This window comes from Sinocyclocheilus rhinocerous, unplaced genomic scaffold (assembly GCF_001515625.1).
Source record: "Sinocyclocheilus rhinocerous isolate Xijiao unplaced genomic scaffold, SAMN03320098_v1.1 scaffold898, whole genome shotgun sequence".
Taxonomy (NCBI): domain Eukaryota; kingdom Metazoa; phylum Chordata; class Actinopteri; order Cypriniformes; family Cyprinidae; genus Sinocyclocheilus; species Sinocyclocheilus rhinocerous.
The window spans coordinates 1,056,731-1,062,279 of NW_015652144.1; the positions used below are offsets into that span (position 1 = coordinate 1,056,731).

General features: G+C 35.9%; 1 long non-coding RNA gene across 1 annotated transcript in view; it reads right to left on the bottom strand.

Annotated features, from left to right (window-relative positions):
* Positions 1-4,828: 4,828 nt before the first annotated feature.
* Positions 4,829-5,549, bottom strand: part of LOC107713678 (uncharacterized) — an 8,307-nt gene continuing 7,586 nt past the window's right edge. Inside the window, exons 4-6 of the long non-coding RNA XR_001636917.1 lie at positions 5,166-5,225; positions 5,040-5,096; positions 4,829-4,957 (exon numbers count right to left, since the gene is read on the bottom strand). This is a non-coding gene — a long non-coding RNA (uncharacterized LOC107713678). The remainder of the gene's footprint in view (positions 4,958-5,039; positions 5,097-5,165; positions 5,226-5,549) is intronic.

Genomic DNA, 5,549 nt, shown 5'->3' on the forward strand with positions numbered 1-5,549 from the left:
CACCCTCTTATACAGTAGCACTTACATATCTTGAGCCACCTAAGAGCTGAGGATAGACTCTAGATCAGGGTTTCTCAGCTCTGTCCACTTTCCTGCAGAGTTTAGCTCAACCCTAATCAAACACACCTTAACAAACTAATCAAGGTCTTCAGGATTACTAGGAAGTTACAGGCAGGTGAGTTTGGAGCTAAACTTTCAGGAAAGTGGACCTCAAGGGCCAGAGTTGAGAAACTCTGATTTCAAGATTTCAAGCCAAGTTATACAATAACTGATGCACGTCCACTCTCCTTTTATTTATAGCACACTTTTTATTTACATTTCTGTTTCACTAGTTTAGGGGTATCTTGCGGGGAAGGGAGGGGGGGGGTGTAATATACTAAATTTTATCAGTCACAATCATTGAGATGATGTGTGATCATTTAACGTTTTGAGAAATTATATTTATCAATTACATTAATTCTAATTGCATTTGTATCAGTTATACAAACACTGATTTTGACATATAAAAAAATATTTTACATACCCAACATTTTTTGTCTGCAGCCTGTCAGAATTCTTGATGCTTCTGAATTCAAATTAATATCTGTTTTGTCTGTACAGCATGTTGTTGGCTATATGTCAAAGCCACTCTATGAAACTTGGTCATATGAGCAAGAGCCATTAGTAATGGGTGAAATGAACCGTTGAGTGAAATGACACTTTGAACCAACCAAACCCATTGCTCTGCAAAATGATCCACTGTTTCGAAGCGGTCGAAACACCACATGCTGGTGACGCATGCAACAAAAACTCAGTCCAAACATGCATAAAACACCTTTTGACCAACCAGTTGAAATGTTCTACTGAAAGTGTAATCTATTAATTGACTAAACAGGCCAATAAGAGACTATTACTTACTCTTTACTACTCTTGCGGTCATGGCCGCTTGAGAGCATGTGCACAAAACAGGAAGTAAGTGCACAAGACTGTCCCAGGTCTGAAAACCCCCCGCCAAAGTTCAGTACCCTTAACGCACAGAAGCTAAACGTATCCCATCATGCATCACTTTCAGGAACTCATGTGCCTTAAGATCTTGAAATGTTGAGGGAAAGTTTTATTTATTATTATTTATTTATTGCTTAAAAGAACATACAAAATAACAAGTAAACATCAGTACACACTGTGAACACATTCAAGGAGCATGCGGACAGCCCTTTTTGTACATGGGGAGCCTTTGGGGATTCGGTACCTTGCTCACACCTACCTCAGTCATGGGTACTGAAGGTGGAAAGTGCTGGTCATTCAATCCCCCCCAGTCAGTACTGAGACTCGAACCCAGGACTTTCAGGTTACAAGTCCGACTATCTGATCATTACACAACCAAAACAAATGCCTATTTAAGCCAAATCTGCCATTTTTGTTCGTCAAACAAACCAGACAGGAAAGTAGATTAATGTCGGGGGACTTGAACTTGAAAAATGGTGTGTACTGATATCTTTCTGTGGTTAAAACAAGATTCCTTCTGATGTTCATTCATGTTTATTTTGTGCTATAACTAGTAAAGAGGAAGAGATGATCAGTTCATGTACCGCTTGAACTGAGGTGCTACAGTGATCTGTCACGACACATTAAAGAGCCACAAAACGGTATTTATTGTTTGAATTTCTTAAAAAATGAAACTAAAACTAAACAAAACTAAAACTTTGTTTCATAACAAAAGTAACCTGCTCGTCTTGGCTGCCAACGGGTTTTTCACTGTGTGAGAACATGATGTTTGACGTGAGAGTGCCATAGCTTGTCAGACATAGCAACCGTATCAAAGGTGGGTGGATCTTTGCAAAGAGTCAATTACGCACACAAAAATACAGGATACAAGGAAAAGAGCATGGTTCAACAAACAAGAAAGAAAATGAGAAACTGTGCACAGGTGCCATTAATGAGGCCCGTGAGAGTGTCCTGACTGGCATGAGATTGAGTGGGTGGAGCTGGGTGCTCACATCAGGAGCTGAACACAGACAGCAAAAACTTTGAATTAAATGAATACATTTAGTTAGAGCCAAAGAATAAAACCAAATATAATATAATGGAAATGTATGAACTGTTGCACCACAAAAACCTTCTTTACCTTGTTGAACAGTTAAATACAAAGGTTTTTTTGTCATCTAAGTTTGCATGAATGCCGAGTCTGAAGACGTTGCATTGCTTCGAGTTTCACAGTAAAAAAAAAATGGGCTGGATAATCAGTTATTGTCCGTTTCCGTGGGCTGTAATTTGGCAAAATTCCCACGTAAACCCTTTACACCAGTATTTTAGGTTTATTTTATATTGATTATCATACAGACAGGGGATTGTAATGCTTCCTCCTTCTGCAATGGTTACATAATCTAATGTCTTCAAAGTTACTGTAGTCACACAGACACCGGTTTCATTTGTTATAGGAGACATTTCATTTCATATAATTTCATAAGTAAATAATCAGTGATCCAACCTCATGGCTGCTAAAACATTTGAAAAAAGTTGTGAAATTAAAACGTTTAATTTGTGTTTTACAGCACAACATCAATTATGTATTAAACTGAACAGCTTTAAAGGGAAAAACAGGAGTTAGACAAAATTCAATTAAATTCAAGTTTATTTGTATAGTGCACAGATATTATTCACATAGCTATGAGAAGCATTAAACATGGACATGCAGGTGATTGCCGTGATAGTGATCAATACTTGCTGGCAAAACAATTCAATTAACAGGAAAAACAATTCAATTAAATTCAAGTTTATTTGTATAGTGCACAGATATTATTCACATAGCTATGAGAAGCATTAAACATGGACATGCAGGCGATTGCCGTGATAGTGATCAATACTTGCTGGCAAACACTTTTTACTGTTACAAAAATGCTACAACGCAATCATGTATTCTGCTGTATTAAAGCTTTAATCAGGATAAACCGTATATTAAAAGCTAACATAAGCAGTAGCATTTACAAATAACAGCGTATCTAAAAGTATGAGACAACAACAAACAAACATACCATTCTGAAACGTCCTGTAAGAGCCGTGCTTGCACAGGTTCTGCACGATCCTCTACACTAATATCCTCTGTCTCAATTGGGCTCAAATTGATAAGCAATATTGACAACGCCATTGTTTACAATACAACCGGACTGCATGCCGCTGAGGTGAGGGGCGTGACGTTTAGACACGCACTAGAGGCGGTTTAGCAAATCACAATGCACTGGGCCAGCTAACCAATCTGAGCCCATTGCGTATTTCTGAGGGAGGGGCTTCATAAAACCAGGAAATCATCAGAGCGTTCATAGGAGAAAGGACAGAGTGGTGTAGAATAAAGGTAAATTACAGTATGTGAAAAATAATGCGTTTTTTTTTTTTAACGAAGCATTACCACATGTTAGACTGCACCCCATAAACACAATCAAGCCTAGAAAAAAAAACAAAAAAACACTTTACCACCCCTTTAAAAGTTACATTTTTAGGGTGGTTGGCCTCAGGGGTCTAACTGCACTAGTCAATGTCAAAATGATTGAGATGGTCTGTCAAATCATATTAGGTGAGGTTTACTGTTCACAGAAGTAAAGCACGAATTTAATGTCAAATGAAACTGAAAGAAGTAAGGTCAGATGGAAGCAGTTAAATGTTTAATATTTGACAACTTTCACAATAGAAATGACAGACAGTAACATCCAGTGATGCAAATAAAATAGAGAGATTATATTATATTATTTTAATATTAATTTCCCTTTTTTGATAAATATGGCTGATTTGAATTGAAAATATGGTATCATTACGTGATGTAGGCTAATTCCTAACTATTTTTTTCTTAGAATGTCTTGTGTGATTTAAAAAAAAATTATGAAAAATTACCTTCATTAAAGATTTGCACATAGTCTCATTGGGAGAAAAAAAGCAGTCAACCACCTCTTTAAATGTTTGAAAATGATTAACAGTTGAAAACATTTGCTAGAAATTTTGAAAAGTAATTAAAAAGTAATCAAATGTAATCAGTTGCATTACTTTAATAAAGTTTAAGTAGTTACACTACTTATTACATCTTAAAAAGGGTAACTTGTAGTCTGTAACCTATTTCCTTCCCAACACTGTTAACAATGTCCTTACTACGTTTCTGTGCCTTGACCATGGTAGTTCCCGTGCTGTCTATAGAGGGTTAGAAAGCTCTCGGATTTCATCAAAACGATCTTAATTTTAGTTCCGAAGATGAACGAAGGTCTTACGGGTTTGGAACGACATGAGGGTGAGTAATTAAATGACAGAATTTTCTTTTTTTGTGAACTATCCCTTTAAGTAGTAGATCAGTATATTGGATTTCTCAATCCAAACTTAACTAAAGTACATTGAGAGAAAGTCTGAGAGAAAGCATTTTTTCAGTACTTCAGAATACTTTTATTGAAATTCAGCTAGCTGTTTTTATTAACACAAACAGAGACACAAGCAGAATATTCCACAAATAAGCTGAAAGTGAAGAAATGTAACACTTAAATAGAAATAATAACTGTACATACTTTTAAAAAGAACCCAATTTTCTCAGGAGAGGTCTTTTAATACACACACAATAAAATAAACAAACAAAATTTAAAAAAAACAAAGCAGGTAGTTATGAACTACGAACTTCATTTACAATCGTTTCCATTTTTGACCCTGACATCAGTTCATATGGGTCCTTTTGAAAATAAAATCTTAGGTTAAAAGTTCACAACCAATGTGCAATGAAAATCAAGAGGAAAAAGTCAACTGTATGAGTGGATTCAGTGTTTGTGTTTTTTGGATTTAAGACAAACAAAAAAAAAACTACCAAAAAAGTTGTGGTGTGATAATCCTCTGTTATTGATTTTGTTTATGTTGGTCAGAAGGTTCTGTTCTTGTGCTTTTCTCACTGTTGCTGTCAGTGTGGACCCACAGTACTGTATGTTATGCTGTATATTGTTCCACCTGCTGGAGGCTTCTGGAAGTGTGAGATCATTTCAAATTTACTGCCAGCAGAACCACAAATAAATACACAATATCAATATTTCTGTAAAACTTACTTCTTCACTCTCAGGAACATGATCAATAGTACTGTAGGTTATGTTCTTGTTGGGATCCTGTGGAGAAAGGATACAGCATTCATGTCTGATATTTCATAACTTTAGTGGTATGTCTGTTCTACTTACATTAGGGCTTTCATCATTTATAGTGCTGTATATCACAGGATCTTCAGGTTTAGAGTAGATCTGCATTTCATACAATCACACAAAAAACAATAAAAACAGTAACATCAAGAAACCAAAATGACTGTAGGCTACATGTCCTGGAAATATGTGAGTGGCGTAAAGTATGTGTATAGTGTTGCATTCTTGTCAGAAATATTGTATGAAATAAGTCCAATAAATTCAATTAGCAGTTTGTTGGTCATAACTTTGTATTTATATTTCTGACATGACATCTCTTTGGATTTGAGACTTTAGTCTTTGCAACTTTGCAAATCTTCTTTATGCACCAAGAGCTTGTAACACTCCAAAGAGAAAGGAAAAATTGAAATCGCATCATATGACCCC